This window comes from Cimex lectularius, unplaced genomic scaffold, assembly GCF_000648675.2.
Source record: "Cimex lectularius strain Harlan isolate CLEC.00 unplaced genomic scaffold, Clec_2.1 scaffold105, whole genome shotgun sequence".
NCBI classification, from domain to species: Eukaryota; Metazoa; Arthropoda; class Insecta; order Hemiptera; family Cimicidae; genus Cimex; species Cimex lectularius.
Window position 1 is genome coordinate 69,048 of NW_019394178.1, and position 11,527 is coordinate 80,574.

Sequence of the window (11,527 nt, forward strand, 5' to 3'; positions counted from 1 at the left end):
GAAAACGTTGATTTGATGCTAAAAAGGGTTAAGCCACTCCTTGGTTCTTTATAGAGAGCGCGCCGCAATGCCACCTGACATGGGAATTGTGTTTGAGAACGGCAACGAATATCTGGGTCTCCTGTTCCGATAATTTTGGGAAACAGGGCTGTTTTGTGGTACATATATATGTTATTGCTAGTTTTTTGTTCCTAGCGTGTGTTGATAAGAAAAGTGAATTTGTTGTGTGAGAGGGCCAATGACGAAATATTAAGTGCCCATCGACGAGGTCGATTATGTATATAATAGGGGTAAAAGGTGATGGAGGAATATCAAGTACTCCACCACCCTGAGTAAATGGAGGGTAAATAGAAAAGAATGTATTTAAGAGTAGTGAGATTGTGAATGAGAAACTGATTACATTGGGGGCTGAAATGACCCAGTTGTTGATGGCTCTTCGAGCCCAACCGACGGAGGTGGTTAAGGATGGTTATGGCGGATGAAACCTAGGTCAGACCCTGTACTGCCAACATCCGAGGTGGGTGATTCTCGACGCCTACCGGTAATTTATCATAAATGACAAAAGCTGGGATTGCTGGTCGACTGGGAGAAGTGACTAGACTCAACTCTGTACACGTGTATACGCATGTACATGCATGAGCAGATTTGCGCTTACATAAACCATTGATCAATAAATCAGCGAAAAGATTTGACGGATAAATGCCATATGTGGGTCATTAAAATTTCTGGATTTCTTGACACCCAAATTTCTCGTAAGAGTCGGGTGTTCAACTTAAGCACTGGCCTTAGCTGTGGGTCGAAGTATGTTTTGTGTGTGTGTTTTTGACCCACCAATAACTCAGTTTTGACATAAACACGGCTATTAGATGTAGATGTAGATGAAATCGTCGGGGTGTAATATACTGCGTCATTTAAGAGCTATTGTATCCACCGTTCTCTGCATAAAGCACACGGTGAGCCCTATTTCACCAAGGAACTGGATAGGGCCGGTTTCAATGGTTGAATCTCTTCTATGGTCAAATTGTACATCCCAAAACACTTCCTCCTGCAGGCGAATGTAGCACCGCAGTTTGTTAGTAGATGTGTTGGTGTCTCCTCTGCTTCTTTGCAGAATGTACATGTGCCGTCTTGGATTATTCCAATCTTCTTTAAGTGCCCATTTAGCTTGCAGTGTCCTGTTCAGAATCTTATTAGGATTCGCAATTTATGCTTCCTTTGACACATTCTATAATTTCTTTTCTTACAAAATTTGTTACGAGATTCTTGGATTACCTGAGTCCAATGAATGAATTCCATTGTTCCTTCATTTTCTTTTTGTCCTTCTGTCTGAGATACTCATTGATAGTGTGGGGTCCGATGCCACGGAAAGGTTCGGGTCCTATCAGCGATGTCGCAGCTCCTTTCCTTGCAAGAGTGTCCGCTTTCTCGTTGCCTTCTACTCCCATGTGTCCTGGGACCCAGCAGAAACTGACTTTGTTCTGCGTGCCTAATATGGTTAATTTGGTTTTGCAGTTCAGCACCATCTTTGAACTAATGATATTTGAGCTTAGTGCTTTGATGGCTACTTGGCTATCTGACCTGATAGCTATGTTCTTGTTTTTGTACCCTTTAGTCAAGTTGAGTTGAGTACATCCCTCGATTGCGTGAATCTCAGCTTGGAAGATACTGGTGTATTTTCCGATGGGTTCTGAGTATTGGTTCCAGGACCAAATACTCCTGCTCCTGTACCTTCTTGTAGAATGTTTAGATCCATCTGTGCACCAATAGATGGCGCCATTCTTAAAGGAAGTGTTTTTCTCTCGTTCCCATTCTTTTTGGTACCTAGGTTTATTTGGAAGTTTCGATTAAATTCAAATATTCTGTTCACGTCGTCTCTTGGAGCCGTGAGTATCGGATTGTCTTTCATTATTTTCTTGCTATCTCTCCATTTTAGTTTTATTCCTGGTGGAGGTTTCTCTTTGATAATACTAATGATAGCTGTCCTCGTTACCATGTGGTGTTCGGGGGTTTAATCTATACCAACTGTGGGACATGTTCTCATTGCTCCCGTTATGCAGATGCATGCAAGTCTCGTATTTTTGTGAGCTCTTTTCTTTTAGTTATTGTTCTGCTTTAACGTCCCAGGATACAGCTCCATAAGGAGGTATGAGTCTTACTATAATGGTGTACATCTAAAGCATAACACCAGGAACAATATTATTCTTAATTATTTATTTTGATAAAGCTGTCTGAGAATTGGTACAGGTTTGAAAAATATTTATTAAAAATACACATATTATTTACTAAAATATATCAGCGAACAATGTCGTACAGCAAGATCGGAGAAGCAAAGCACACCTTTAAAATTACCATATGATTTTTGGTCAAAAATGTACAGTACATTTTACAACAGTAGCAGATCCCACAGGAAGGATTGTAGCAAACCGTGATCTTAAGTCGACAAATACTGCACTGTTGATGAACTAGGAAGATATTTTTGAAATAAGATTAATTTAATTTGTACAATGTTGCGCCCAAAAGAAAAATCTCTTGTTTATATTGCCATCGTATGTTTTCCATTCATATACCACGAGCTAACGTATCCATTTTTTTAAATATATGTAAACATGGATTCGACCACCTTATCTTGAACTATAATCCATTGAGTGCATTTATTTTATAAAGTGGGCCAGTGGGCGAGTTTTTAATATCGGCTGGTATCCCGGAAAAGGGGGATTCGGTCTGGCTTCCATTTGGAAGCGGTGATGTGAGCACGTAGCCTCACCGCATACCTTCTAACTTCGGAATAATAGAATAAAAGTCAATCTTACCACAATCTCGATTCCACTTCAATTTACCTCGATTCGCCCCCTTTCTGTTCAAAACTTTACAAATTGCATCGTTTGTTCTTGAAGCGATAAAAATGATAACCGCCCCTCTCGGAACAAAATAGATTATAGTTTGTTGGTGTTTCTGTTTGTAGTATAAACCCCGTTTATAAAGTCGGTCGGAAGAAGGCAGTTTATCGGATGATCGGGATTGCTACTACAGAACATCTTTTAGATTTCTCCTCTTCTTTCCATTCGATTTTTCACTCCTCCTTGTACTGAGCAAATCAAAAAGTTTTACCTTAATTATATTTTTTGTTAAATTTGTATCCTGTACATAATAATATATCCATTACACGTTAATAATTGTTCTCTAACCTAAAAAACAAAAACAAATTTTCATCTTCCAAATGGCTTTGGATTTTTTAGAAAATCACAAAAATATTGGTAACTTTGAATCGGCTCCACCGATCTTTAAGCCGGGTTCACACTTAAGCCAGGAACACACTTACCCGATGCTATGTCATGCGACGCGACCCGTTGCTACCCGACGCCTTGCCACGTTTTGGTGGGGTGTGCACATCTATCCGACACAAGCACACGTCGCGTACAGTCCACAGCGTTTATCACAATCGCAACGCATCTTTTGTTCTTAATGCACTATTTTGAGCAAAGCCTTATAATAAATTGTTAGTTAAATTTTATGAGCACAACCATCTAATAAATTGTTTGTTAAACTTAATTGTTTTAAATAAAGTTACTCCTAACCATCATAATTAAACAATGTTTATAAAAACTTATCCATTTTTGATCTCGTTTAATTTGGTTTACATTAGAATAACATGTTGTACTTAGTTTGAAATAAACTACAAAAAATATGAGTGACCTGTTCTTCTGATACACCCGACATTAGAAAATGGTGTAATTTTACGAGCAAAACTATGAAATAAATTGTTAATTAAATTTTATGAGCAAAACCGTGTAATAAATTGTTCCAATTTTAGTATATGTACCGCCGAAGCGAGTACAATAAATTGTTAATTAAATTCATTATATCAAAAAGTCGTATTCCGGTGTTTTGATTAATTTTCTACCAAACCATTAAAATTAATTTTTTAAATAAAAACTAATGAATTTTTCTATCGTTAATTTGGTTTATATTAAAATAAGTATGTTGTAATTAATATAACGACAATAATACATGTAGTTTGAATAAAAATATGAGCGACCCGACGAAAATCTGGACAGTGGGGATCGCAGAGCGTCGGGTAGATGTGCACGCGGGTAATGCAATCTCATGGAAAATCGGAGTTTGGATCTGCGTCGGGTAGCGTCGCATAGCGTTGCATCGGGTGTGTTCCCCGCTTACGTCAAGTAAGCCACAGAAAAATGCTGCCCCAGATGAAGCGAGGAGGCTATGATGTCTAGGACGAGAACCAATACGTAATGACCGTTTTGGAGAGGTGGTTGAGATTTTTTTATTTGTAAATTTTGTATTGTATAATGAACCGGACACTCATATTTTTATTTCAAACTATATGTATTATTGTTGTTATATTAATTACAATATACTTATTTTAATATAAATCAAATTAACCGAGATCAGAAATTCATTAGTTTTTATTTACCAAAAAAATTAACTTTAATGGTTTGGTAGAAAATTGATCAAAACACCGGAATACGATTTTTTGATAAAATTGAATTTAACTAACAATTTATTACACGGTTTCGCTCATAAAATTTAACTGACAATTTTCGTCCAGTAGCTTCAGAACAGGACACTTTTTTTTAAGTTTATTTCAAACTAAGTATATGTAATTTTGTCGTTATATTACTTACAACATGTTATTTTAATGTAAACCAAATTAAACGAGATCAAAAATTCATGAGATTTTATTAAGAAATATTTAATTATGATGGTACGGAAGAAAATTTATCAAAACATCGGAAAACTTTATTTAAAACAATTATGTTTAACAAGCATTTTATTACACGGTTCTGCTCATACAATTTAACTAACAATTTATTACATGGTTTTGCTCAAAATAGTGAATTAAGAACAAAAGAGGCGTTGCGATTGTAATACACGCTGTGTAGACTGTACGTGGCGTGCGCTTGACGTCGCATAGATGTGAACACCCTACCAAAACGTGACAAGGCGTCGGGTAGCATCGGGTAGCGTCGCATCCGGTAAGTGTGTTCCCCCTTTAAGACTCTTGGGGAGGATTCTGCGAATGAAACCGGTGGTTTTCACGGTTGCGGAGTGGCAATTTTGAACTTGACTACGAGGAACGAAGTAGGAAACCAAACTAAAAAAAGCACCAGGGGAATATGCCAACGAACTGGGCGTAGGTTCTACGACCGTGTCAAGGCATTTAAAAGAAATCGGGAAAACGAAAATTGTCTGAACCACAGAAAGACAAATGTTACGAAATTTCGGTTTTACTTAGTGACCTGTTGTTTAATAATTTGTTGAAGTTGTGAGGAGCTTTAGTTTAGAAAAACACGTTTTTTATTTTTTGCTGTCTCATTCACCAAATTCATTAGTTTGATCGGTCTGTTTCCAATTTTTGGAGAGGTTCCCTACGTTTTTTCCCCATGTTTTTACATGAAAAAAGGAGCTGGTTAACCATTTAATTTCATCCTTAATGTATGAGGTATTTAAAATTTCTCGCGAACAATTTTTACGAGGGTTCCGTGTAGATGAAGTTATTAATGTAAAAAATTAATTTTGTTTATTTTGAATTATTTGTATTCACTTGGGAAGCTTATAAGAGCTTTGTTGCTGTTTTATAAATAATTAATTTATTTCCGAGGCTCATCCCTGAATATCTACAAGAAAGAGCAAATAGTGTCGTGATAGCATAGTTCCCTTTTTCAAACTTTTTACGAGTGTGAAGACCTAAGTTAATTTTATTGTCTAGACGTAAATCAAGGTATTATTATTATTATTAGTAGTAGTAGTAGTATTAACTCCAGGTAACGTTTGAGTCATAAATTCTTGAAGTTTCCCTACTTTTAGGATGACGTTTTGTAAAAAGCATTATCTCAGTTTTTGCTATATTTAGCCTGAGTTTCCATCTATGAGAAAACTTAACGATCCTATGCTGGTTAAGACTCAGTTTGTTAGTAAAACCACTCACCCCCTACAATGAACAAATCGTCAGCGTACATAGCTATTTCACGGTCAAGTTTAGGGAGTGCATGTATATGTTGGGCAAGGTCGGCCCTAGAAATGAACCTTATGGGACCTCAGCATCATTATTATTTAGAGGAGAGACAAGTTCGTTTGAGATTACTCTAAAAGTTCTGTTTTGTAGCCTTTTCGATGTCAAACAAAGCCCACAAAAAAGTGTTTTTAAAAATTAAAATTTTGTGTCACGTGATCGGCAAATCTGGATAATTGAGGGCTGCTGTTGGACGGAACCCATTCTACCACACAGAAATAATAATTTTGTTATAAAAATTATTATTTATTATTAAATATTATCAATATATGATAATAATGAATTTACTTAAAATACCGCGTCACTTCTTCGATTGTTGAACATTGATATAATCGATGCAAGCCGATAATCAGCTTTAATTAGCAATGATAGCGTCTATTGGCATAACAAACAGTAAATGGCGATAATTAATACGGCTGATCAATTAACGGGCAGAATTAGCGGCTAGGGTCGCCTTCTACAGTTAGACTCCCAGGGGGCTGTGCTAGGACGCGGTGGTTAGCGCGATGGACACTCATCCATTCCTAGGCGTGGCAATAAAAATAGCAATTTCATCCTAGGTTCAAATTAAAATCACAAATCACAGAAATTGTTTGTTTAATAATAAATGTATGAAATTAAAACGGGAAGGTGAATTGCTAAAGCTCGAATGCCCCGACTTGCCGACTGCACCGAGAGTTAAAATGTGACTACCCTCGTTTTTTTTAGAAAATATTCACATCGTTATAATTTTGATTTTTTGTTGTTTAAAGAGAAATATAAAATATAGCAAAATAAAAAAAATTAAATAAATATAATCATATAAAAGGTGTTCGGCTACTAGTGTTACAAACTTTGCCAGTGGATTCTACATTCAAAATGGAACCAAAAAGTACTAATTAACTATGGCCCGAATCTCAGCAGTTTCGGAGTTATTCCACGTTTTCTGATGTTTTAAGATTTCACGACTTTGCTTCAAATAAACTATGATAACTCCAAAACTAAAAAGTTTTGGACATATCCGTTGATACCATTGAAAACTAAGTTAAATTTCCAATAAGATATGATCAACACTAAACATGTAAACATTCGTGAAATAAGTTTTAATAGCGACAATTTTGAAAAATATTTTTTTTCCAAGTTGAAAAACCTCTTATGATTTTAATCTACTATTTCCAAACCAGCAAATTCCAGCAAATTTACTCCATTTAATATCCTTTTTAGTGGTGCAATTTCTTTTTTAATTACTTTTTCCAAAGATGAAGAAATTGATGGAGGAAAGGAAAATACCGTGGCTGAAGGATTGGCAAGTGAGAACGATTAATAATAATTAAAAAAGTAAGGAAATTTCGAATAAATTTATTAAACGTTTTTGAATTTTGATTCGAAATTCTCTCCACCCTCCGCAATCTATTTTCGACGCGTTGCCGTCGCATTAAACCCGTACATAAGACGGCAACGGTTTAGGCGTTGACACGGCCCTTACCACTGTAAGGTAAAGGTCCCGGGTTCGAATCCAGCGGCCCTGCATTGGAATCCGGCATACTTACAAATGGTTTTATTTCAAAAACATCGGTACCCTGACGGTTTATATGACCTCTGCTGTTGCGAACCTTCGTAAAAAAAGAAAAAAATTCTCGTGTTGTAAACTAAACACTTGCACTATTTCTGTTTCGAACCCAAATTTAAAAAAAAGTTTTATAAATTCATTCAAAATTTCCTTTAGTTTAATTTTAATGTTCGACCTTACCAATCTGTCAACCACAGTTTTTTCCTTTCCTCCATAAATTTCTTCACCTTTGAAAAAAGTAATTAAAAAAGAAATTACACCACTAAAAAGGATATTAAATGGAGTATGTTTTCTGAACTGTGCTAGTCTCTAGGTTTGGAAATAGTAGTTTTGAATGACAATAATAAGTTTTTCAACGTTGAAAAAAAATTATCAAAATTTTCTTAATTTTTTTATTTTTTATTATTATTAATTGTTCTAACTTACCATCCATCAATTTCTTCATCTTTGAAAAAAGTAATTAAATAAGCAATTACACCACTAAAAAGGATAATAAATGGAGTACGTTTGCTGAAATTTGCTGGTTGAAATTAAAATCCAAATTTTTTCAACTTTGAATTTTTTTTTTAAAGTTCTCGCTAGTAAAACGCTTATTTCACGGACGTTTACAAGTTTAAGATTGATCACATCTTATTGCAAATTTAACGTAGTTTTCAATGGTATCAACGGATTTGTCCAAAACGTGTTAGTTTTGAAGTTATCATTGTTTATTTGAAGCAAAATCGTGAAATCTTAAAAAATCAGAAAAAGTGGAATAACTCCGAAACTGCTGAGATACGGACCTTAGTTAATTAGGACTTTTTGGTTCCACTTTGAATGTTGAATCTACGGGCAAAGTTTGAAAGACAAGTAGCCGAACACCCTGTATTCTATTAAATGTTACTTTGGAAACAAAGAAAATATTCAATGAAGTACTGAGCACTTCCTCATCTTCCGTTGATCACTGCTTGCATTCGACATGATCGATTTTAGGAGGTTTTGAATGTATGGCTGTGGAATATTTTCCTACTCATCCAACAGCACCATTCTCAATTCTTGCAAATTCTCTGGCATCACTGGGTTGGTTGGGTTCAGATGTTTTCACTCTACTATTCAGCAGTGCCATTGCGTTGTAGATATAATCGCTACCGCTCTTCAACGAAAGTATTGCTGCTCCGGTGTATTCCAAGATTATTTTCCCACTACCGTAACTCTGCAGTGGAAGACCTTATTTGAATCTATTGCCATAGTGATTACATGTTAAGTTCAGCTATGTTAAGTTTCGCAAGAAATCACAGCAATTGGTCTGAGCAAGATGGAACTAAAATTTTGTTTCGGATGAGAACGTTTTGTTTGAGGTCTTCTGACGGCCGAGAGAAGGTTGGGAGAGGAAAAGGAGAGTGATATATCCCCGCCACATTCTCACTCCAGAGATGCTATCATTTTACATATATTAAGGTGTTCCACTGCAGAGTTACGGTAGGGAGAAAAAATCTTGGAATACACCGGAGCAGCAATACTTTCGCTCAAGAGCGATAGCGACTATATCTATAACGCAATGGCACTGCTGAATAGTAGAGTGAAAACGTTTGAACCCAACCAAATTAGTGGTTAGGAATGAAGGAAGAGATGATTTAATGAATTAGGCATGGGTTTTTCTAATATTTTGACAATAACAGTTAGCACACTGATTGGACAGAAGGCTATGAGGTTATTTAGGCTTTGAAATAATCCGATTGAGGGAAAAGTTCCATTGGGTTGGGAAGGGTGTTATTCAAAGGACACAATTGTAAAAGTAGGTAAGAAAACCGACATACCTATTTAGGTAGGGGGTCGAAGGACTTTTGTAGTGATCAGCTCGAAATCAGTTTTTTTTATTGTAGGTGGTCTGAGATATGGGTTCATTGGTTGTGAATGGTTTTGATGTAGAGACGAGAGTTGAGATGTTTGATCCTGTTCGATGGTTCTGTTGAAGTCGAAATCATTACAAGTCAGTATGATGATGATTTCACGGTTACCAAGTATTATGCTGGGCAGTTGTGAGGACCGTATTTTTCCTACGCTATTTCTATGATTCAACCCGTTACTTGCAGATCGATATCAAATTGATCTATGACGCCAAACATTAGCGTCAGGGCTACTGCCAAGATTCGCATAATAAACACATTTTTTCTTTGTACTTTTGACCTTAGCTTTCGCTATTAGACAACTACTCTTTTGTATCCTCGTATCCTCCATACCCTACCCCAACCACACCACACCAGACATCCTGGAGGCACAGAAGGATGTCAGTGAAGACATGGAAAAGGTGCTTAATACAAGAAACTATTATAATGTGAGGATGTAATTATTTACGTTTTTGCGGTTAAATTAATATATTATATTTATAAATAAAACTTAACATTATATTGCAATTAATTAAGGTTTTTAGTTGAGATGAAAAAAAGTTAATGGCACGAGCGGGATTCGAACCCACGAACTTCGGCTAGATACGCCGCTGCTCTACCACGTGAGCTATCGTGACCTCGATCCACTCGGACATCAACTCCCCATCTCAACCCCACCTTATGAGTTTTCCCTCCTTTTTGCCATTTTTCAAATGTCGTGTAATCGGATTGGATTCTCGACGACAAATGAAATGGCGACGGAGAGCTTTAGTGAAGTGTACTTCATTTTAATTCATTAAATTCACTAATTTCGTGGTCCGCTTGACCAATTAATACATTACAATTAATTAAGGTTTTTAGTTGAGATGAAAAAAAGTTAATGGCACGAGCGGGATTCGAACCCACGAACTTCGGCTAGATACGCCGCTGCTCTACCACGTGAGCTATCGTGACCTCGATCCACTCGGACATCAACTCCCCATCTCAACCCCACCTTATGAGTTTTCCCTCCTTTTTGCCATTTTTCAAATTTCGAATCCCTCTCGTGCCATTAACTTTTTTTTATCTCAACTAAAAACCTTAATTAATTGTAATATATTAATTGGTCAAGCGGACCACGAAATTAAGATTATATATAAATTTCAATATTTTGCGTGTATAATAAATAACATTTTATAATTAAACTGCTTTAAATTGACTGCATGTGATATAATGCATTAAATAAATTCCCTCGTTCATTTGCGAAACTGGAACAGATCATTATGACGCGTTCCAGGTCATCAACCACATTACAAGTTTCGCAGAGTTCAGTCTGTCTTTGGGCGATTTTTTTAGGTATAAACCACATATGCCGTGATTAGTTCGGATCCGAATAATATTAGAGCAGTCTCTTTTGTTAAAATTACCGCCTTTATACCATGGATTTTTTGTTTAAACGGGTGTTGATAGATTGGTAGAATTTGCCAGCCGGGATGTCCTTCCATGTAGGTACCATTCAGAAAGGATTTCCGACTGAAAATATCTCTTGGCGTCGGGGATCGGTACTAAAGAATTTTCGATGCTTTTTCTTTGTAGTGCATCTTTTGCCAATCTATCGACAGTTTCATTACGCCGGATTCATTCATTCATTTTGCATTGCACGTATATTCATTATCTTTATCACTTATCAGTGTTTGGTTTTCAAGAAAAAGACGAAGAATAGGAAGAGTATTGTATCCAGGGCTCATGGTTTTCCCTTCGCTACTTATTTCGGATTGTTACCGGTTCGAAAGACAAACAAAAACGAACGGATCAGAATAAATAGGTTACGAAAGGAAGAACAACTCCTTGGTGTTTATAATGGGCAAAAGATCTACAAGGAAACGCTCATGTGTTTGTACTAGGGAAGAAAGGTTTTAAGGAATATCTCCAGTGAAAATTACACGATTGTAAGAAACACAAACACAAAAATCTCTTCTAGGTTTAAAACAAAAGATTCCCTCTCATGTCGATTTAATTATTTAACACCTATCTAAATTCCTCAAGTCATACTCATTGTATTAAACGATTTTCGACTCAATATATTTATCTGCCCGGGTG